Source organism: Ceratotherium simum, chromosome 10, assembly GCF_057802395.1.
Source record: "Ceratotherium simum simum isolate JZ-2026a chromosome 10, ASM5780239v1, whole genome shotgun sequence".
Lineage (NCBI taxonomy): Eukaryota > Metazoa > Chordata > Mammalia > Perissodactyla > Rhinocerotidae > Ceratotherium > Ceratotherium simum.
In genome coordinates this window covers 68,090,133-68,115,505 of record NC_141909.1, presented here as the reverse complement: position 1 = coordinate 68,115,505, position 25,373 = coordinate 68,090,133, and positions in this window count along the sequence as shown.

The window sequence follows — 25,373 nt, the reverse complement described above, 5'->3', positions numbered from 1 at the left end:
GGGGCAACACATTTTACAAGCCCTTTCCTCCACTCTCTAATTTTCCTGTGTGTTCCAGGATGTCTCCTATGTCAATGCTCTAAAACTGTCCCTCCAGGCTCTGCCTTACATTGAACCTCTTCTCTTCTTTCCTGCTCTTATTGTGGTACATACTTTGGCTTCTATTCCAGCAATCAAAAAAAATGTCCTCTTTAAGTGGAAGAGAGAAGGAGACAAGTGGGTAGGCACTGTGTTTACTGGATTACTGGATTGGGTTTTGGGAAGTGCAGGATCAGGAAAGGCATCCTACTTAATAATTTTCATAGTTAATAATTTTTGCTATAGCACAATACCTGCCCTTCATTATGCTATTACCACATTGCAACCACGTATTAGATGCTATATTTGTGTTTTATCATTTAAAGTCTTACTAACCCCATTATGAAGAGGAGACATCTGAGCTACAGAGAGGATAATTAATATTCCCATGGGCACATTGCCTAAAACCGGAAAAGTCAAGGTCTGAATTCAAATCTTTCTTCCACCAAAGTCTGTACATCTGCCACTAGTCACTATGCCTGTTTTTCTAAAGAATTAATTCAAAGGGAAACAAATAAATTATTTATATACATCATTTAGATTAAATACTGGTCAAAGCATCAAGGTGCAAAAATATAGATGATTAAGTAAATTATTATCCAGCAACTTATTAGACTTAGGTAGCCATTGAAGCATACGAAATAATGATTGATGAAAAATTAAATGGTTTAGTATGTATATAATTATAACCATTTAAAACTAAATCACTAAAAACTAATACACAGAATTAAAAATAATAAAAGTCATAAAGATGCAAAACATGTCTTAAGGTGAAGAGAAAGGGGTTATATTTTTCTCTAAGATTATTTAAACTTTAAGTGACTTTTGTCTTTTAAAAGAGATTGTCGTTCCCAGTGTACTGATTCTGCTGACCACAAGCTTTGCAAACTCAAATTAGAGCTGGCAAAGTGAAACTCTCATTACTCTGGTAGATTGGGACAATTTGTCATCTTCATCTCCTTATCCTGTTTCTACCAAAATAGTACTTGACAGTGGAATAACCAAAAGCAAAATCAACCAAGAAACCTGCTCTTCTGCCCTGCAGGGGGCACTGTGGGCTTGTTTAAATTGAAGACTGCTGGTGCCAGCCCCAGGCAAAGCCGCAAACTAGCAAGGTTTGACGTTGATGCTCAGACTGCCTTCAGGCCCATTCCTCTAACATCAAACGCTGAGCATTTCACGCTCCTTTTCCCTGCTCCACCGACCACTCTGATGGTCGTCCAAGTATAAAAGACAGGTATCATTTGAAGTGTGACTTCTTTGGGGGAGATTTGTGTCAAATTTCACAGCCTTGCTCTCTAAGGGAAATGGAGACCCTAAGCTAAAGGGAATTTGAGGCATTGTCGAGAAGGCTGGGAAGACATACTTAAAGCCAGGCTCACTCTGTGGCTCAGAATCGCCTTTTTGCAGGTGGTAAGACTGCCTTCCTGAGGGGCTGTGTCCTGAAGGGGAAATGTTCTTTTTTTCTTTTTCTTTTTAATAACAATCTAGTGTTTATAACTTTCATCAAAGAGTGAATTTTGAAAAGGAGACTTACCAGAGTAAGTAAAATAGCTTTCTGTGCTCATATGTCAAGTCATGCATTTTCTCTAAAGAAGTACTTCTTTCTTCTGAAGGTGCATGTGGAATCTCACTTACCAGACAACTTGTGTGAAAGTTCAGGATTCAACAACTCTACCATTCTCTCTGGCAGATTTATTTTAAATTCAGTTTTTTTCTTTTAGAATTCATCATAGCGTGCCTCACTTTTGCCCCAAACGTCAAGCTCTGTTTCAGACTCCCATCTTCTAGAAGGCAAGACATTCTGTGTGCCTGGGTGAGAGCTTGCGGCTGATGGTGTGTGATTCAAGAAGGTATTTCATGAGGAATAACATTTCATCTTCTGCTATTCATGTTGTATCCATGGCAATTTTATGCCCATTGTACTCAAGAAGGGCATAAAACAAAGGCTCTTTGCCTAATAACAAACAGCCAACAGTCCCACTCCCCCATCCCATTGCTTGTACCTCCTACTTCATTTCATGTGTCTGCTCTACATACAGAGCCCTGTGGCATGGTCCCAGGGCTACACTGTGGACCAAATAACAGCTTAGAGATATTTTTCTCAATGAAGAACACGGGTCTATAGTCCACAACACTGGAATATACATATGGAATTTAAATTGAGCAAACTCAAACGCCTATAAATCTGGAAGATAATACAAATCATATTCTGATCTCCTTATTCTCAGCATGACATTGTTCGAGGAACAAGCTAAAATGAGTTCCTCTTCACAAGAAGAAGTCTGACTAAGAACAACTATTTGAGTTGCTGTGTTTCTAGTACAGCACAAACTCCTGCTTCCAGACAGGCTGCTCTGGTCTAGGGAAAACTCTCCACTGGGCTTCTAGAGGAGCAGAATAGAGCTCCCCTCTGGAACTCATTAGCTGTATCAGGATCTTGAGCAATTCTCTTAATCTTTCCGAATCTTATATGCCATGTAGTGATAATAATAGCTATGTCAAAAGGTGTTATAAAGATTATATGAGGTAATATGTATGAAAACTCTTGGTCAACCACAAATATTCCACTCTAAGACTGTCCTGGCCCCAAGTTTTCTAGATGCGTATCATTTGTGGGTTACCTGCAGACCAAGGACTCTCAGGGTTTTCTTCAACTCTTCCTCTCACCCCTACATCTGTGTCTGTAGTCCACTCCTTCCTCTTCCTTTCCTGTACCACTTTCTCCTTGTCAGGCACCTACCACCATTCCAACAGCCTCCAAACTGTTTATCTGGACCTCCTGGGAATCAACAAACTCAAACTTTCCTGGGATCATCAAAGTCAAACTTTCTTAGCCTTATGTTATTTTCTCTTTCTTACATATACGCCAATGTTTCTACAGGATCAAACACACTTGACTTTATCTCATATTTCAGATTGCTAATAGGGATCTTTCTAAAACACATTTCTAATTATGCCATGCCTCTGCCTAAGAACATTCTTTGAACTCCCACTGCCTGAAGATCAAGGTCCAAATCCCTGAAAATGGCCCACAAGGCTATTCACACCTAGTCCTAGCCAAACTTGATTCAACTCTCTATATTCCCCACACCCCATGACCAGCCACAATGAACTACATGCATTTCACTATGTAGGCCGCGCACGTCAACTTTCTTTGCTCCTGCTCTTTCTCTCTCTTCAGTCTGGAAATTCCTTATGCCTTTTGTAAGCGTGATAGATTCACACCACTCTTTCAAGAACCAGTTCAGAAATGTCACCTACTCTGTGACGTCTTAGTTCTCCCATACAGACCTCTTCCCTCTTATTAGTTCACATTTTATGGCTGGCATTTATTAAATGTGTCAGAATCCAGACATAGAAAAATTAAAACTATCAGATCAGTAAAATAATATTTAGTAAGAATTCACTGTGCATATAAGAACAGTTTGCAAATTGGGAGTTCTCAAACCAACAGTGAAATGAGGCTCAGAGGTGTACTGTTATAAGGTCAGCTTATATAGTGAAAATGCACAGACTGTTTATTCTTTACAATGATTGGGTAACATTAGAACTTCACTAGTGATAGGGGATTGGTTAAAAGTGGTTACCTCATACCAACTTTGGGGAACAGTTTAAGTTTTGTTTATGATTTTCAGAGGCATTTACATGAAGCAGCCCAAGTTAAGTTTTGCTTGTTTTGCATAAGCTAAATTAAGTTTCCTTACATTGCTTAAGTGGTTTTTGTTGCTCAGGGAATTTTCAAGTCTGGTCTCCATTTTTTTTTTTTTTTAAAGATTTTATTTATTTATTTTTTCCCCCAAAGCCCCAGTGGATAGTTGTGTGTCATAGTTGCACATCCTTCTAGTTGCTGTATGTGGGACGCGGCCTCAGCATGGCCAGAGAAGCAGCGCGTCGGTGCGAGCCCGGGATCCGAACCCGGGTCGCCAGCAGTGGAGCGCGCTCACTCAGCCACCAAGCCACGGGGCCGGCCCTGGTCTCCATTTTGTATTTGATTTTTAATTTGATTTTTACAGATACTTACTATGGCTCAAGGTGCTCAGATTGGTATTACTAGGCCCAGCTTAAGAAAATAACATAATTAGCAATTGTCACATTGCTAATAAGCAGTAGTGCCAGGACTGCATGCATCTCTATCTTAATCACTCTGCCATTCTCATCCCATCGTGAGATGGTATTTTATTATATAATTTGTCATACTGAATTATAGCTATTCGTTTCCATGTTTTTCTCCTCTGGTTGAAGCTCTAGGACTTTTTCATCTCTACCAACTCACCTGGCCTAATCACTGGCAGCCAATAGATTCTCAGTAATTGTTCATTGAAACGAAAAGCAGGACCACATGAAACTGGACTGCATCCAGAATACTCTTAGACATCAGGGCTCCTATTAGTGGTTTCATCAACAATATGGCCAGTTCTTTTTCTTATCTAATTGACTTTTTAGCACAATTGACCACTCTTTCCTTGAAATACTTTCTTTCCTTGGCTTTCATGACATCACACTCATATTCTTTTCCTCTTCTCTCACTGCTTTCTCAGCTTTTTTGGTTAATGTTTCCATCTCTGCTTAATTTCTAAATATTGAAGCACTCCAGGGCTCTGTCCTGAGTGTCGTTCTCTTCTGCGACTACACATTTTCTTGAAGTAACCTCACTTAGACCTATGGCTTTAAATACCACCTGTGCTGATGAATCCTAAAAGCTTTATCACCCCAGACCTCCACACTCATATATTCAATGGCCTGATTGATACGTCTACATGGAAGTCTACCGGACAACACCATCACAATACGACCATGAAGGGACTCTTGATGTCAAACCCCCAAACTCTCTTCTCTGCCACTCTTCTCTATTTCAGTTAATGGTACCATCCAGCTCTCAGATTAAAAAACTAGGAGTTATCCTTAACTCTTCTCTCTCCTATATATCCCACATTTAATTCAGCAGCAAATTCTGTTGTCTCTACCTCTGAACATATCTTGAATCTCTTCCTTCCCTTCTGTCAATACAACTACATCCTATCCCAAGCCACCATCATCTCTTTCCCAGACTACTACAGTGGTCTTCAGACTGTTGTGCTTGTTTCCACTCTTGCCCCAAGATCCCTACAAAGTAGCCCAAATGATGTTTTTAAAATGTAAATCAGATCAAGTCACTTCCCTGCCCAAAACCTTCTACTAGCTTCCCATTACTTGTAGTGTAAAATCCAAACTCTTCAGCAGAGCTTAAAAGTCTCTGTGACTTGGATTCTGCAGTGTACAAGGGTTCCCTTTTCTCCATATCCTAGCCAATACTTGTTATCTCTTATCTTTTTGATGGTAGCCATTCTAACAGGGGTGAGGTGATATCTCATTGTGGTTTTGATTTGCATTTCCCTGATGATTAATGATGTTGAGCACCTTGTCAGGTACCTGTTAGTCATTTGTATGTCTTCTTTGGAAAAATGTTTATTCAGATCTTTCTGCCTATTTTTTAATCAAAAATTTTTTTTTGGTATTGTATGAATTCTTTATATACTTTGGATATCAATCCCTTATCATGTATATGATTTGCAAATTTTTCTCCTATTCAGTAGGCTGCCTTTTCATCTTGTTGATGGTTCCATTTGCTGTGCAAAAGCTTTTTAGTTTGATGTAGTCCCACTTGCTTATTTTTGCTTTTGTTGCCTTTGCTTTTGTGTCAAATCATTGTGAATGTTCTTAATGCCACCGAATTGTACACTTAAAAATAGTTAAAATGGTAAATTTTATGTTATACTTGTTTTACCACAATAAAAAAATCACAGAGCCAAGGTCAACCTTGATTGTGTCCTCCTGTAGACCATCTTTCCATTTCCAAACCTGAAACATCATTCCTGATATTTGTTCTTTGCCAGTTTCCTTGCCTCTGTCTTGAACTCTTTATCCCCACTCTGACCGTGCAGGTGCCAAAATTGCACTTGAGCTCATAACTGCCTGATCAGTCAGGCTCTCTTCCTCTTCATCTGCCTTCGTTTAGCCCCCTGGAATGTTACCTGGCCTGATATTTGCACCTTCCATTTATGTCCATAACTGTCCCTCTACCTGTGATTGGGGGATTGTACATCATGCTCTACCCTCTGCCTCTAGCTTAGATCTCCTTCCTGCAGGGGCTCAACTTCTCTGCCCTGTTTGTTCACCATCAACATTGAGGGCTGGCAGAACACATGCGTGTGCGACACACTTCCTCTGCCTTATTACTGTCCCTAGATCCCAGCATACATTTTTTGCATCTGTGGAATCGGGCTGGAGGCACTGCTTGAAATAGCATTCTCTTCTTTTCAGACTTTTATGGAAAAATTGATACTTAAAATTTAGGAGCAAGTCATATATTTACCATATTCTTCATCTATATCAGATGCTAATCAAAAACCTTAAATCATTTATGATGAAGGCCATTACGTGACATCTATTGGTTGGTGATAACTACATCCTTGTCCTGGTGACACATCTCTTTCTCAGGGATAGAGACAGCTGGATCCAAATGCTCTGCTTTATCACCTCCTAGACCATTGAGTCTGCAATGCAGCCTCAAAAACAACAAGTTGTTATGAGACATGTCAAATCATAATATGATTCTTCATTACTAAAGAGCAACAAATTGTTATACGCTCAGTTGGAGAAGGCATTGTCTTCAGAAGAAAGTCTTTTGATAATGAAAGTATTCTTGACTTGATAAAGTATCCTATATACCTTGACGTCTCAAATATTTGTTTAGAGTGATGGTGATTCCATTAGGAGTAAATAAGCTTAGCGCCATTTGGACATGTCATTAGTTATTAGAAAAATACTCAGAGAAGCAACCCCTTTCATATTGACTCATTCATGTACCATGCATGCATTCTACAAATACTATTGAGTGTCTATCACGTGTCAAGCGCTGTTCTAGGAACTACGGTTACAGTGGCAATCAGGTGAGGGTGAGTCTGAGATTCTCTTTCTTTCATTTCTATTCTTGGAGTTGATATTTGGTGTTCATTTGAAATATTCTTGACCCCAGGTCCTCCTAAAACTCTAATTTTCTGGAATTTGTTGGAGGATGGCCAACAAGGCCAGATACAATGGGAACCCTCCTCCTATCCTCAGTCCAAGCAGTCATTTTTCTCTTTCTTAGAGGGTTTCTCGGACTCCTGACACATTTTCCCACATCTACCCCAATGTCCGCAGGTGAAGTCTTATGAAAAAAAAAATCGTCTTTTTTAAACTGTAATATAACTTGTCTGTCCCCGAATAGAATTAACTGCTCTTCTTTTCTCTTTCTGAAACTATATTAGGAAACCTAAGTAACCACTAAATTCTGCAATTTGAATATATATAATCTTTTAACTTTGTCTTATGTGAATTATATAGCATTAGGGAAATTAGCTTTACAATCTTTCTTGCAGAAAAAAATAGAATTTTCTTTTGGTCTCAGCTGTATGAATGGGAAATTGGCTGAAGAGATTTTGGCAAAAGGCAAATCTATAATTATCACCTTAGGGTTTATTGGAGGCAAAAACGGGACTATTAGTTAGAAACTACAACATAGACTATATTTTGACTATTTATATTTTCAGTGAAACTCTGTAAAACAAGATAATCCCTGCTGGAACCAAGATTTTAGAGTAGCAGGATAATTTCAGGATCTCCTGAGTCTATCCCACCTGAGGGTTTTTTTTTAAAATAATTTTTATGAAATTCTAGTCATCTTTAATATGGGAATGCTAATTAGTCAAGGAGTAATTAAAAATTTGTCCAAGCCCAAAGAGATTGCTTATTTGGGCAACTGAAAAAGTAGAAATTTCCCTTTGTAGCTGTGAATTTGGAAAGAAAATTTCTAAATCATATAATTTGCAAAGACTTCTTGCCTCCTCTTTAGGAAAAGACTGGGATTGATATAAGACCTACTTGATGATGCAAAATGTTTGAAAAATTTCAGCAAGACAATAACAGCACAAGCACTCTGAGTGCTGAGTAAAGGCATATCAATCTTACCGTGGCACTGAAAACACTGAACATGAGCATTTCCTGTGTACACTAGTTATCTTGTTGCTGCTATCACAAATTACCACAAATTTAGTGACTTAAAATAGCACACATTTATTCTCTCACAGTTCTGGAGCTCAAAAGCCCAAAACAAGCCGTACAGGGCTAAAATCCAAGTGTCCACAGGACTGGTTCCTTCTGGACACTCCAGGTGACAATCTATTCCTTGCCTCTTCCAGCTTTTAGAAGCTCCCTGCATTCCTTGGCTCATAACCATTTCCTCTCATCACTCCAATCTTTTACTTCCTTCATCACATCTACTGTTCTCTCTTATTATAGCACGTTAGTATTATTAACCATGCTGTACATTAGATCCCCAGAGTTTATTTATCTTATAACTGAAGGCTTGTGACTTTGACAGCATCTCCCTACCTCCCCTACTCCTCAGCTCCTGGAAACCACTATTCTACTATCTCTTTCTGTGAGTTCAACTTTTTTTTTTAGATTCCATATATAAGTGAGATGATGCAGTATTTGTCTCTGTCTGGCTAATTTCACTTGGCACAATGTCCTCTAGATTCATTCATATTGTTGCAAATGGTGGATATTGCTTGTACAGGAATTCCTTCTCAGCTGGGGATTCTCCTGAAACTTTTATCAGCTATAACCAGGGAAGCGGGTGGGGGCGGTCTGTGCTTGATCTTAAAAAGAGAGGCTAGCATCTCACTGCTCATGACGCCAGGACAAGCTGCGCAGAGAGTGGGGTTCAGTAAACACTTACAGTTGAGTGGAATTGCACACCTGCAGCTGAGTGGAACCATACACTGCTTGTGCTCATATCATCTGCTTTTCTACAACCAAGCTCTGTTCCATGGGGGAGTCAAGGTGTCAGGGATCAGTGAGAAATCACTGAGATTATAAGATGTGGTTGGAGCAGAAAAAAAATATCCTTTGGTTTCTATTTAAACCACATGTTCAGATATCTCAGAAGAAATTTTTGTTCTCACCATCACAATATGCCAGCAGTTCTAAAATCAGCAACAGTTGATCTAGTTTGGAAACATGAGGGTGCATGTAACAGAATGGAACAAAGGTTCATGTAGGTAAGGGAGTGAGTGTTGAAAATGGTGTGTGGTTTGGAGAAGGAATTAAAGGACAGTGAGGTACAAATCAACTGTGCTGCTAGTATTTCCTAATTAATACTATAGTTGTGAAATAAGAAAAGAAAGAACAAATGTGATAGCCAGTTGGTGATTATTTCAGGATGAAAGACTTATGAGTCTGATAATTATTTGCTTTAAGCATTGGTTTTTGCAAAATATTATGTTCATTAACAACTTTGAAAAGTGACGAGATTCAGGGACAGCCTGAAGCTGATAATTGGCACCATATATATCTTGTAATATAACTAAAGAGAAATGTGGGTTTAGATGTAGAAATGTAATTACACGCAAAGGTTGCGACTTCTTTGGAGAGGTTGACTGAAGGTGTTTGAAATGCTTTCAATAATTTTTAAAATCTGCTTTTTGTTATAATATGACAAATTTGAGGATATTTAAAAGTAAATATTAAAATTTTTGAAAGTATGAGTCAATGGAAATTCTAAAATTGCTTCATAAAAAATTTATTAAAATCTGTGAAATGCTAATGTACAGTATTACAGACCTTGGCCAATGAATAGAAATTATTAAAATGAACCTGATTCTAGTTTATTTTAAAGCTCTCAGATTCAAAGCCCATGGATCCAAAATATGTATCTGTAAAAATCTCCCAGTGAGTTATAAAACGTCCCTTTTGGTTTGTTAGGTAAAAGGCAACTAGCTGGTCAACCTAACAGAATTTGAGCATAGGACTCCAGGAATAGAAATTCAGAGCACTACTTCATGCTTTTCTTTATGCTGCATAGTTGGATACAGCCTGGAGGATCTCAGAGGAGAGAGGGTCTTTCTTAGGACATTTAAATAATCATACGTATTATTGCAATAGAAATCTTGCCAAGGAGAAACTTGCTGGCAGGTGAACATTATCTTGGATGAATCCATAGTCCTCAGCTTTGTTAGCATCAGAAAAATAAATATTACCAGTTTGTTTGAAGTTGATGAAATTCTGGGGGGTTGATTTATTCAAACCAAAAGGGAGACTAATGAACCTGAAAATTAAGTTATTAATTTATAATGGGAGCAATAACTGGCAGGATAATTTGGTACCTGCCATTTGCTCAGGGCACTCTGTCCTGGAATCCACTCAGAAGAGTGAATCAGAGGCTAAGCACGGAAGTGGAATAAAGGGAGTGAGGTGTTGACCAATGATGAATGCTCTTTGCAACTCTGGAGACATACTCATCCAAGTATTGGTTCCTCTTCATTAACCTGTACTCATCCAAGTATTGGTTCCTCTTCATTAACCTGCTGTTACCACAGGTAGTTGAAGGGCCTGTCTGGTCTCCTTGAAATATATACATATTACATCTCTATTAAGCTTATCTGGTTGATGAAACATATATGTTTAAAGTATTTTGAGGTTGGTTGATCTCATCAGCATTTTGTTAATTCTCCGTGTTTTTCATGTTAGATGGTCATATTTTCTGACCTTATCCCTAAATTTTTTAATGTTTTCTTATACTACTCTACAGACTGGCTATATTTCTTAGGGTTAGTTGGAAATCCTGTTTTATGGTTTACCTGCCACATTGATGGCACGTGATAGATCTAAAAGGCAAATCTAACCACGTAACTTACCAGCTTAAAAACCCTTCAGTGATTCCTAAATCCTAAACTTCTCAGGGTGGTAGATCAAGTGCTTCATGAGCTGACCCCTGCCTTTCTCTCCAGCCATGTCTTTAGCTGTGGTTCTGGTCCTTTCTTTCTCATGCTAAGGCAATGTGAAACTTTTCTGTAGTTCCTCTAACGTGTCATATGATTTCACACCAATCCTTTCTGCACATGCATTCTTTCTTCTGCCTGGAGTGCCCTTGATTTCCCCATCTGGCTTGGAAATACTTTTTCTATGAAATCTTTTTCAATCTCCTCAGGATTCAGAATCAATCACTCCCTCCTTTGTTCTCCTAAGTGTCTGGATATTTCTATCACAGCATCTCTAGCCATTGTATTTCTTCTACTTGTTCATATATCTATCTGGATAGCAAGATGTTTTGTATCTCCAGTGCTTGGCACAATCCCTGGCATATAGCAAGAGCTCAATGAACATTTGTTGAAAACATGAATAAAAGCCCTAAATTTATAAATTTTTAGTCTACAGTACTGAAAGGAGAAAGGAGAAAAGGGAGAAAGAGGGAGGCTGCATGTTAAAATCTTTGAAGGATGAAGCCAAGGACTGCTCAGATATTGGAAAATTCCCATGACTGGAGAAAGAAATATGATGGAGGAGGAATTTCTGAAGTAGATTAAACGCTTTGATAACCTTGCCATATTTTATCCCCTGAATTATGATGTTATATTATAATGTTTGTGTAGATTTATCCATTTGCAGATTTCTTTGTTTACTGTTCCTTCTTTTATCTTACTTTTTCCCTCTGGAATAATTTTACTTTTTTCTGAAGTATATCTGTAGGAAAATGTCTTGCTTTTGCTCACATCTTGAATCACAGTTTAGCTGGGTAAATTATTCTGCTTTGATGTCATTGTCTCTCAGCATCTCGAGGATATTATATTTTTCACCCTATTCTGACTTCCATTGCTACATTAAGAAGTCAGTTGATTGTTAATGCTTCAGAGATAATCTGTTTTTTCTCTAATTAAAACATTTCTGAAAGAAATTGAAGAAGACACAAAGAAATGGAAAGATATTCCGTGCTCTTGGATTGGAAGAATTAACATAGTTAAGATGTCCATACTTCCTAAAGCCATCTATAGATTCAATGCAATCCCTATCAAAGTTCCAACAACATTTTTCACAGAAATAGAACAAAGAATCCTCAAATTTATATGGAACAACAAAAGACCCCAAATAGCTAAAGGAATCCTGAGAAAAAAGAACAAAGCTGGAGGTATCACACTCCCTGATTTCAAAATATACTACAAAGCTATAGTAACCAAAACAGCATGGTACTGGCACAAAAACAGACACACAGATCAGTGGAATAGAATCGAAAGCCCAGAAATAAACCCACACATCTATGGACAGCTAATCTTTGACAAAGGAGCCAAGAACATACAATGGGGAAAAGAAAGTCTCTTCAACAAATGGTGTTGGGAAAACTGGATAGCCATATGCAAAAAAATGAAAGTAGATCCTTACCTTACACCATACACAAAAATTAACTCCAAATGGATTAAAGACTTGAATGTAAGACCTGAAACTGTGAAAGTTCTAGAAGAAAACATAGGCAGTACGCTCTTCGACATCGGTCTTAGCAACATCTTTTCAAACACCACATCTGACCGGGCAAGAGAAACAATAGAAAAAATAAACAAATGGGACTACATCAAACTAAAAAGCTTCTGCACAGCAAAGGAAACCATCAACAAAACAAAAAGACAACCTAACAATTGGGAGAAGATATTTGCAAACCATACATCTGATAAGGGCTTAATCTCCAAAATATATAAAGAACTCATGCATCTCAACAACAAAAACTACCAACCCAATTAAAAAATGGGCAAAAGACCTGAACAGACATTTCTCCAAAGAAGATATACAGATGGCCAACAGACACATGAAAAGATGTTCAAAATCACTAATTATCAGGAAATGCAAATCAAAACTACAATGAGATCTCACCTCACGCCCGTCAGAATGGCTATAATTAACAAGACAGGAAACAACATGTGTTGGAGAGGATGTGGAGAGAAGGGAACTCTCATACACTGCTGGTGGGAGTGCAAACTGGTGCAGCCACTATGGAAAACAGTATGGAGATTCCTCAAAATCAACGATAGAACTACCATATGATCCAGCTATTCCACTGTTGGGTATTTATCCAAAGAACTTGAAAACACCAATTTGCAAAGGTACATGCACCCCTGTGTTCATTGCAGCCTTATTCACGATAGCCAAGACTTGGAAGCAACCTAAGTGCCCATCAAGGGACGAATGGATAAAGAAGCTGTGGTATATATACACAATGGAATACTACTCAGCCATAAGAAACTGACGAAATCCAGCCACTTGTGACAACATGGATGGACATTGAGGGTATAATGCAAAGTGAAATAAGTCAGAGGGAGAAGGTCAAATACCGTATGATTTCCTTCATTAAGTAGTAGATAGTGACAACAATGGACGGATACATAGGGACAGAGATTGGATTGGTGGTTGCCAGAGGGGAGGGGGGGAGGGAGGAGGGTGAAAGGGATAATTCGGTGCATGTGTGTGGTGATGGGTTGTAATTAGTATTTTGGTGGTGAACATGATGTGGTCCATGCAGAAATAGAAGTACAATGATGTACACCTGAAATTAATACAATGTTATAAACCAATGTTACTGCAATAAACAAAAAATTAAAATAAATAAATAAATAAATAAAAACAGCTATAAAAGAAAAAAAAAAAAAGAAGTCAGTTGATTGTTAATGCTTCAGAGATAATCTGTTTTTTCTCTAATTGTACATTTCTTTTTACTTATCCTACTTGGGATTTAATGTGCTTCCTCAATCTGAGGATGGATGCCTGTTTTTAATCAATCCTGGAAATTTATATATATATATATAAATATAATATATATATAATTCTATGTATATAAATTATACACCCACATATATATGTTAAGATATATATCATATATATTAAATTTCCTTATCTATGTTATATATATGTTAAGAAATACATATTAAAATAACTTATTGAGGTGAAATTTATATAACAAAATTAACCATTTTAAAGTGAACAATTCGGTGGCTTAACTCTTATATTTTGGGATATTGTCTCTGTGCTATTCTATTTATTCTCTCTTTCAGGAACTCCAAGTTATATTATATTGTCTTATTCTATCCTCTATGACGCCTATCTCTGTTTTATATTTTCTGTCCCTTTGTGCTATACTATGTATAATTTCTTCAGTTCTATCTCTGACTTCCAATAAATCTCTCTTCATCTGTGACTATTCTGCTTTTTAACCCATCTACTGAATTGATAATGTTGTTTTTTCTGTGATGAGATCTTTTAAGATCTACTCTCTTAGCAACTTTCAAATATAGAATACAGTTTCATTAACTAGAGTCACCATGCTGTACGTTGCATGCCCAGGACTGACTTATTTTATAACTGGAAGTTTGTACCTTTTGACCCCCTTTGCTCATTTGCCCACCTCCCATCCCTGCCTCTGGCAACCACCAATCTGTTCTCTATATCATGTATTTTTGTTTGTTTTTAGATTCCACATATAAGTGAAACATACAGTATTTGTCTTTCTTTGTCTGACATTTTATTTAGCATAATGTCCTGAAGGTCATTCATGTTGTCACAAATGGCAAGACTTTCTTTCTTTTTCATGGCTGAATAAATATTCCTTTGTATATATATACCAAATTTTTCTTTATCCATTAGCCCACCGATGGACACTTCGGTTGCTTCCATCTATGATAGTATTTTAATTTTAGAAGTTATATTTGGTTCTTTTCCAAAACTTCCTGGTCATTTATGATACTCTGTTATTATTTAGTCATATTTTTGATACCTTTAGAGGAATCACATTGAAATTGACAGCTGGCCACTGTAAACATTTATTTTATATTATCCATGTGATAATTTCAATATCTGAAATCTTTTGGTGTCTTATTTAGCCATTTTTAGTTTCTGATGACTATTGCTCAGGATGGCTTATTTCCTCATGTGTTTTGCAATTTTATATTGGGAGCTCATATTTGGCTAATTTGGGGAATCCTGTGTTCTCAGTTGGGGGTATATTTCTACATAGAAGACATGTATTTGCTTCTGCCAGGTGCTCCAAGACACTGATACCCCTTTAAATGTTTAGTGTTTCCTGGATGCTGTAGGTAGTGCAATTTGAACCACAAATTCAGGTGAAAGGGTCATAGTTAAAAATTCTCCGGGGCTGGCCTGGTGGTGTAGTAGTTAAGTTCGCATGCTCTGCTTTGGCGGCCTGGGGTTCACGAGTTCGGATCCCAGGTGTGGACCTACACATCGCTTATCTAGCCATGCTGTGGCGGTGTCCTACATACAAAACACGGGAAGATTGGCACAGGTGTTAGCTCAGGGTGAATCTGCCTCAAGCAAAAAGAGGAAGATTGGCAACAGATGTTTGCTCAGGGCCAATCTTCCTCACAAAAGAGAAAAAGAAATCTCAGGCAAGAGTTCTCAGTTTTTATTTTACTTTTCTACCCAGACCAGGAGTCAGAATACAAAGTTTCCTGGTTTTCTCCCTTTTCCTAGTGACAAATTTGTTCTTCTAGTTCATCGTTTTAATGAGAGTGTAGTCTTTTGAGTATACCAATGTTTGCTGGGGCCTTGATTCTAACTCTGCTTTGCTCAGGGCTAAGGCATTTCATTCTTATTACAGAACAGTCATTAAAACTCAAGGCTCTTTTTACTATCTTTAAGATGTTTTTGTGTGGGAATAGTTAATTTTGCAGTACATGCAATATCACGGAAAGAAACTAAAGTCTTTGACAGTGGACATAGCTCCTGGACCATTTCATACTAAATATGTAAAGAAATCAGGAATTATGAATTAAAAACCATGTAAAGTCTGGTTATAATTTTCTTAGTATTTTTTGGTAAAGAACAAAAATATAAACTAGTTGATGTCTGATAAAAGTTTATGTATGTAATGAAATTCTGAGAAGAGTTGTATTTTAGGATAATACAGATACAGTGTTTATTCTAGTAAGACTAGATAAGACAAAACTAATAGTGCAATTTGATACTTACTAATAAATATCATAGCTTAAATTGAAGTGTTCCGTTAGCACCCTAAAAATGTATCTTTTTTATATATTGTTAAAGGAAATTGGCTCTAATGCATGAATATGTACGGGTACATTGAGAGTAGTCCACAGTAGAACTGTTAGTTTAAACCATGCGAAGCCAACACACATCTTCCTTGAAAAGAATTCCACCAAAAAGGAGCTAATTGTCCCTTGAAGGTCATTTAGTACAAGCTCCACCTAATATCTAATTTGCGGTGTTTCATACAAACTGCATTCTTACCAATAGATTGGCGAAGAGTATGCCACTTTTTAGATGCTAACACTTATGTTTTACAGATTGCTATTAAATGGAAGAAAACCAGCCACTTTTCATGTAAATATTTTGGTAGAGATTACAAATCTGTCCAGGAGTTCTCCATCAGTTTCCAAGACAGAGTTCAGAAGTAGCTTAACCAAAAAATCTCGTAAGAATATCTAGTTTAGATGTACTTCGGGGAACCACTGACTCATTCATATTGGACCAAAGAGAAGCTATGAACAGAGAGTCCCATGAGCCAGCTTCTCTATTTCAGTGTTTGTAGAACTCATCAGGGAGTTGTGAGGCATCCTAACATGTCATGGTGAAAAGCTCCTTCTCTTTAAACATGAAAGTGGAAACACAGGTAGATTTTCAGGGTGCTTATTAATAAATGAATGCTATAGAATAATAATGATTAAAGAAACAAGGCTCTAGTTCCCTGCTATTCGGCTACCTTGAGATCAGGTGAGGCCTCCTAGCTAAATTAGCACTCAGATATTAATCTCTTCTTTAGTAAGATCCCTAGGTATTCTCTTACTTTTTATGATCTCAGCTACACATTTAAAATAATTTTTGTGACATTTTTCTGGCATCTAGGTGTTCTGCTGCAGGAGGAATTAAAAAAAAAAACAACCAGTCTGCCCTATTGCCAGAAGCAGATTATCTTAACCATCTTATATTCCTTATTCTTCGTTCTTAGCAGGTAACTGTGATGTTTTTGTTAAATTAAATAATAAGCACATTCGGCAAATCATTGTTAAAAACAAAAATGAGAGAGATACTATCAGCTTCATGTCTCAGCAGTAGTTTAACCCAAATATACACATTCTATTGGCTGCCGTTTTTGATCATGGTATGACTTTGGAATTTCAAGAAAACTGTGTAAGAGAAATAACATCAAAAAAGCTCCACATGCCCTTTTAATTTTCTTTCCAAAACAAATTTAGATAATAAATTGCTGTTCGTAGCTTGGTACCTTTTTAGAAAGCTTTTCTTTGCCTTAGCAAATAAATAACAACAAAAAAAATCACTGAAGCCTCCAAATACTCTAAACTATTTTTCCTAGAGCTTCTATGGTATCTCCTTAGTGTAAGTAAATCTGAAAAGCTTTGCAGATAAACGTCTGAAAATGAATTTTATATCATTTGTAAAATCAGGCAAGGGAAACTATCTCTACAGAGATCAATCTCACTGACTTGGCAGTTTTATTAAACTTTAATCACCTTTTCAATATTTTCATTGCTGAGGAGTACATGTTCCCAGAAGGTAAAGATTCAGCCACCTAGAGCTTGAAAGAGAAATATAGAATTTTTATAAAGATCTTGTAATCCTTAGACACTGTTTGAGTAAGAACACAGAATTAAATAGTACTGTCACCACTGAATCTATCAGTGAGACCAAGAGTCGTAGCAGGTGACATATTTCAACACACTGTACCAGCAGAATATCATAAGAAGACTGATTCGAAATAGTCTGGAAGACAAAGCTTCATATCTAATTAATCCTGAAATATTATTTAATTACTCAAATCAACTGTCATACTGATTTGTATTCCTTGTATCACAGGAAAGGAGACCAATAAAAAAATAAAACACCTATTGAGGTATAATTGACATACGAAAATGTACATATTTAATGTATCCAACTTGATGAGTTTGGGGATAAGTATACACCAGCGAAACCACCATCATAATCAATGCCAAAAACATATCCAACACCTCCAAAAATTTCCTCTTGTCCTTTTTTTTTTTTTTGGTGGCAATAACACTTAACATAAGATCTACCCTCTCAGCAAATTTTTAAGTATACAATACAGTATTGTTAGCTATAGGCTCTACGGTGTACAGCAGATCTCTAGAATTTACTCATCTTGCATAATTGAAACTTTGTACCCTTTGACCAACACCTTCCCATTTCAAAGAGATCTTAATCCTGCCTGTTTTTAAAATCATCCTCATTCAGGATAGGTATTCAAACCTGATTTAATTCTTCCTCTCAAAGAGAAATTATGATGTCTACTTATTTTCAGTAAATTATCATATATAATTTTCTAAGTAAAAACAAATTAGTAAGTCAACAGTGACATTTAACCACAATGGAAAACACACATCCCTTTGTTTTGGGAAATAAGTGACTGCCATTGTCAGCCCACAGAGAGTGGGCTGTTGGGCTTCTGCTCTTCCTAACGTTCCGGGCAATGCGGACAATAACCAAGTAGGATGATGGTGCATTAGTGATGGCCTTAGATCTCGAGAATCCAAGTATTGGACAAGTAAGACATCAGACATAACCACTACCTATGAGCAAAAAGATACATTTTTCTTTTAATTTCTAACATTACAATGAGAAAGAAAAAGAACTATATTTTTCCTTAGTTTCATTACAATAGATATATAACAATATTTGTATTAAAATGCATAAAAAGCATGACCATCCATTTATTTCAGCATAAGAAAACTTATGGTGTTAACTGAGTTTGCACAGGTGTGTGAGCTGTAGTTCTTTTCCAATAGAAGACAATGTGTGATGGATTTGGGTCTTTCCAGACAGCAGCTGTGAACATGGCCTGGAGCATCCACTGTCAGGCTCTTGTCACCTCACAGGCTGAGAAGAGAGCTTTCTCTGCCAATGGTCCCATCATTTCTTTGTGCTACTTGTTGAGACAACCTACATTAGACCTACTGAATTACTTCAGTGGAATCCATGTTGAATGGACCTTTGCATATATGGTACTGCATTGGGTTGCTTGTGTTCAAAGATTAATCATATTGATAATGCATTTACTCCATAAAAATCTGTATTAGCTCTCACATAGTGAGACAATGTGAAATGAAATCAATTTAGCAAAAACACAGACTATGTTATTCATGGGTTTAGGCTCAAAGATAATAAATTAATGAGAGCTAATATTTAAAAATATTATATATGCTGATGAAAAAACAACCCGAAATTTGAGCTGATCCTCTATTTTCATATTGAAAATGTAAAAAAAAAGCTTTTTGTTCAATATGAATATATAAACATAATGGATGTTAATAAGGTAGTGTTTACTTGAACTATGTAATATGAATTTGATTACATAACATTTAAAATCATCTTATAAAATACGTCAATTTAGAAATATTTCTTCTCATTTCAGAAACAATTTTACTCACATTCTTCACTTACATTTTGACATGTGTCTTCACCTTCAGGAGAGTCACTTCTTGAGCCATCTAATAGTTTTCCAACTTGAAGACTTTTGAAATAAAAAATTTTTAAATTGTTTAAGATAAAAACACCTTTGAATTGGCATATGATGCACTAATTGGGAATTTTATCCACAAACAAAATAACCAATTGTGAAACAGTAAGACAGTTGTTTTTCATTGTCTTGTAAGATGTATATTTTTTATTTACATGAGGTAAATGACTCACTGAATTGCTTTATGAAAAAGTGATCTTGATAATCTTGTTTACATCCACATTTCAACACCTACAACAGGAAGGTTCTAAATGGAAGAATAATGACAAAATCTGTACTAAAAGTCTTTGTCTTCCCTTTTACTGATGCCATTAGAAGACCTTATAAAATTCCCAATATAACAACTAATTGAGACCTTTTCAGGTTAATGTGTCTTTAAAAATAGTTATTTGTAATTAAAATAGAGTGATTAAAAGAATACCACCCCCATCATATGAGAGTTTTTTAAAGGACTTGAATATTAAGTAACTCCCTTTTCTATGAGGACTAATTTTGCAAAGCACAAAACAAACAAAACATATTTTACAAATAACCTGCCTTATGTTTTGACCAAATAATATTTATCCACGTTTTGTTATAATCTTGGCTTTGATATTATCGTTCCTTAGCGTAGGGCTTTTCAACCATTGAAGCCACAGAAATTTCTCTACACTATTTAACATACACATGGAGCGGTGGTTTTAAAACATGTCCACAAATTCTTTGACACTACTCCCATAAAAAGATAGAATCTAATTCCTTTCCTCTTGATATGGACCAATCTAAGTGACTCAGTTTTAACCAATACAATGTTATGAAAATGATGCTATGTGACTTCTGAGACTAGGTCAGAAAAGGTGATACGGTGTCTGCCTGATTCTCTCTCTGTCTCTGTCTCTCTCTTTCTAACCTCTCTTTGAACCAGTCACCATGTTGTTAGGAAGCCCCGGCCACATGGAAAGGCCATGTATATATGTTCTTCTGAACAGTTCCAGCTAAGGTCCTAGCCAACAGCCAGCATCACCTGCCAGATATGTGAGTGAATGAGCCATCAGGTGACTCCAGACTTTGAACTCTTCTAGCCAGCATCAGGTAGATCCCTGCCCAAGTTGTAGATGTGAGAGCAAAATAAATCCTGTTGTTGTTTTAAGTCACGATATTTTGGGGTGGTTTGTTATGCAGCAGTGGATAACCAAAATATATATCATGGGTAACAGAACAGTACACATCTTGCTCCAAAAAGAAGAATGATGATAAAATAAGAAAATATTAAGGAAATAAAATTTCTTTTAAAGGTTATGGAGATCAAAATAAAATGTCTTTCTTTTGAAAGTTTTTCCTTATCAGGCAAAATGAAACTGTTCCCATTTTTCATTGGGTGTAACTGAAGAATAATTCAGTGAAAAAGAGCAATATAAAGAGGTAAGAAAACAAGATAAAGACAAGGTTAAGGGCACTGAACTAAACGAACTAAAAACGGGCACCATCTCTCCCTCTGGTAAACCACATTTATCTGATGTGTCCTGTGGTACTCAACAGGTTGGTATTACATCTCCTGCTCCCCGGTAAATTCTTTTTTTGTGTGTGTGAGGAAGATCAGCCCTGAGCTAACATCCATGCTAATCCTCCTCTTTTTGCTGAGGAAGACTGGCTCTGAGCTAACATCTGTTGCCAATCCTCCTCCTTTTTTTCCCCAAAGCCCCAGTAGATAGTTGTATGTCATAGTTGCACAACCTTCTAGTTGCTGTATGTGGGACATGGTCTCAGCATGGCCGGAGAAGCGCTGCGTCGGTGCACGCCCGGGATCCAAACCCGGGCCGTCAGTAGCGGAACCCGTGCACTTAACCACTAAGCCACAGGGCTGGCCCGTCGGTAAATTATTTATGTTCAAGGCCATCTCTCCCAGTCCTAAACAGAGTATCTTACACAGAGTAAATGCTTAATAAAGAATTCCTGAATGAATAAACACATGAATATGAGTCATAATAAATCAAATTTCTATTTTTGGATGCCAATGCTGATTTATTTTTTTTCTGACACTATTATTTCTCAAACATGCCTTATGAGCTGAACGTGTCCCCCCAAAATTCATATGTTGAAGCCCTAACCTGTAATGTGATTATATTTGGAGATAGAACCTATAAAGAGGTATTTAAGGTTAAATGAGGTCATAAGGATGAAGCTCTAATCCAATTGGATGTATCCTTATAAGAAGAGGAGGAGACACCAGGAGTGCATGCACAGAGGAAGGGTCATGTGAGGACAGAGCAAGAAGGCAGCCATCTGCAAGCCAAGGAGAGAGGCCTTAGGAGAAACCAAACCTGCCAGCACCTTGATCTTGGATCCATCCTCCAGAACTGTGAGAAAATGAATTTCTGATGTTTAAGCCACCCAGTCTGTGGCATTTTGTTATGGCTGCCTGAGAAAACTGATACACATGCCAAACATGTCCCCTCTCAGGGTCTTTGTATTTGCTGGTCCCAGATAGCCACATGGTTTGTTTTCTCTTTGTTCAGATGTCTACTTGTATGTCACCTCATCAGAGGTCTTCTGAGACCACCTGATAAAGGGTAGTTTCCCTGCTAACTGACTCTTTAACCTCCTACCCTGCTTTAGATTTTTTCCTAGCACTTATCCCTAGTTCTCATTATATGATATATCCATTTGTCTATTTGTTTTTTGGTTTCGCCCCATGGAAAGAAAAGTCCTTGAGGGCAAGAACTGCCAATTTTATCTTACTGTGCTATCCTAGTTCATGTAATAGTGCCTGGCACAAAATAGCAGCTCAAGAATGTTGAACAGTGAGTAGCTCAATAATGTTGAATGAATTAAAAAATGCACAATTTTAGATTGATGAAGAAAAATGATCCTGTTTCAAAAATAACATCCTTATAAAATTAAAATTAGAAAACATATATTTTGTGATGTTGCAAAAGCCTTCTAAGTTTTATCACAAAAGCATTCTGAGCACCATAGGAAGAGTAGGCCTCAGGCAGCAGAGAGCTGGAGCCTACAGCTACTGGGGGAGGCAGGATGACAGGAGGTGACAGCACCAAAAGCAGAGAATCTGAGTCCTGTGGGGGGACTCACAGACTTCTGGTTATAGTGCTGGCCCTGGGCTGCTCTATCATACCTCTAAATATCCCTGGCTAATTTTGGCCAGAGAGACCTTAGATCCAGACTAGAGATGGTTCCCTGACTGATCAGGCAGGAAAGAGAGGACCTGTCAAGGTGGGTCCTGAGTGGGTGACCCTCTCTAGGAGTGAATTCAGTGAAGTCACCGTGGTGCCCTGTCACGTCAGGCATCATCAGGACGCTCACTGTCTTGGGAAACAAATGTGCTCCAGAGGGATGAGCGTGGGCCCTTGTGCGAGAGCAAACGTTATTTTACAGTGTCACTATTTAAAATCTAGAATTTAATATAGAATTTGAAACAATTGGTAGGATTCTTAGAAAGGTAAGCCATTCTTAGAAAGGTAAGGAGTAGATTGTAAATCCTGTGAGAACAGGAGCCTGTGTCTCTCTTGTGTACTGTTTCATCCTCGATACCTGAGAAAGTTCCTGGCACATAGGAGGTACCCAATAAATGTTTGCTGAAAAACAACAGGATGTATACACAAATAGGAAGGGACAAAAGAACTGTATAGTTTTATGTAGTTCTGATTCTCAACGAAGAGCCTTGCCATGAGTCCAAACTCTGCTCACTTACAGCTCCACAACAGGAGAGGTCTGAGAGGTGTTAAAGAGAAAATAGAAATCATTATTTCTTTTTGTTATAAATATGTTCTGAAAAATACCTAGACACCCAGCACAGAAAAATATCAGGTTAATTTTTAAAAATCAGATATAAAAACATAAACCAAAGTGTTTGGTAATATTTATTATTTTGTGAAATATCCTAATTACTACAACAAAATAATCATTTTATAAATTACAATTCAAACTTATCATGGTAAGATGCTATATGAAAGAATATAGTCATCCAAACTTGTAAAAATTTCTATAAATAAGTTAAACAAACCAAAGATAATAGTAGGGGCCAGATTTGAGGGTATTTTAGAGGCATGTCTAGAAAGCCATTTAAGAAATCAGAATTTTGGAGAATATACCTATTTCTGTTCTGAAAAACAGTATTTAATAATAGTAAAATAATTCTTATTTATTATATATAGAATATAATGAATTTCAATTCTTAGGTTACAAAGTTTCCCTAAAGATAACATGCAGTGTATGTTTTTTCCCCTAAAGGAACATAACAACATTCAGAAAAAAATTGGAGTGCAATTTTGTTTTTACATAACTCAGATCCCTCTCTCTCCCCAAAAGTGCAGTTTCAAAGTGAAAAATGAAGAGAGGGGTGATATATGGCTTGTAGGAAAAAAATGATTAAACAAAGTCTTTTTGATTAATGATTTAAATAAAAATTTAAATGGTTATGTTTATCAGTTCCACCCTGAGACCCCCGTAGAATATATTGCTGCAGATTATTAATCCACACATATTGGTTAGAATTTGCATTTTACTTATCACATAGAAATCATTGCTACTATTGAACTGACAGATGGCTAATCCTGAACAGATTGCAGTTTATTAACGTTAGAAGGAGGGTGGAAAATTGAACCCCAACATATTTGGGAAATATGCCCAGCCCTCTTCCTCCCGGCTTCAGAAGCTTTTCTCCTTTATTTCTCCCAGTGGGATTCAATTCTTTCAGAGGGTCTCTCCTTCACAATTGTTTGGTCTTTGCTTGAAAGTAATAGAAACTTTAACCAGGATTTCAGAAGTTTTTATATTGATTGTTCCTCTGGACTTACCAACAAAACAAATTTCTTTGTTTTTTCTGTATTTCTTCAGTAAAAGAATCAAAAGCCAGCTTCCTACAAAACAAAGACAACTTAAAAATGGTTCAGTTCTACTGGGATAAAATATTGACTGTGGATTCAAAGCAAGCAAGCAGATACAAAGAAAGTATCTATTATTTTCATCACCCCAGATATTGCTCAGACTATGCTCTTATTTCCAAGTCTCATTTATAAAGTACACATCACTTCATCACTGTTTGTTTGAACTTGTTTTCATTAACTGGGTAAATAAATTTCCTGATTATTTTCCCAAAGGATTGGCATAGCAACATGCTGTTAGACTGATCTTTCTAGCTCACTAGCTTCTTTTCTCTCCCTCCAGCCTGAATTACAAACTCTCCATTTCTCTTCTTTTTAGCAACTGTTTCTGCCATCTTCAGTCAAAATTTGAAATTTGTTCTAAATGAATTCTTTTGGATTTGAAAGCCAAAATAACTCATAATTCTAGCTGTATATCTTCTATACTCATTGTAATTGTAAAGATTTCTCCCAGCAAATTTCTACTTGAAAAACGTATGACTTTAACAATGTTCCTAATATTATTACAAGCACAACTCTAGAATTTTTAATCACTGTAGTGATCTTGCTTTATCAAGTAAATGAATATATGAATGAAAGCATTATGGAATCTATCAAAATCAATGCACTCAATTAAGGACACTTGTGATAGAAATTATTTGTTTCCACTAATATCAAGAAGCAGAATTGTGAGCACACTGCTCATAAATTAACTGCTTATTTTCTGGAAAGCAGAAGTTCATTCCAGAATTTTATTCCATATAAAGTCTCCCCTCAGTCAGGAAGCAAGAAAGAAAAGAATAGATCCCCTATAAGGACGGATCTTGGGTGCTGATGTAGTATTGGTGGAGGGATGAAGGTTTCACGAACACTGGTATCAATCTGAGAGGTGAGCTCTTAAATTAGGGAAGGAGAGTATGAATTTGGTCACAAAATGCAACGTACAACTTTAGTAACAAAAATGAAGCTTAAGCTGCCATTTACAGTAACTCCTATATACGTCCAGCACTTAGCAAATCTAAGTAAATAGTTATATCTGTAAAGTTAAGTGGTGGAAGTTTAAT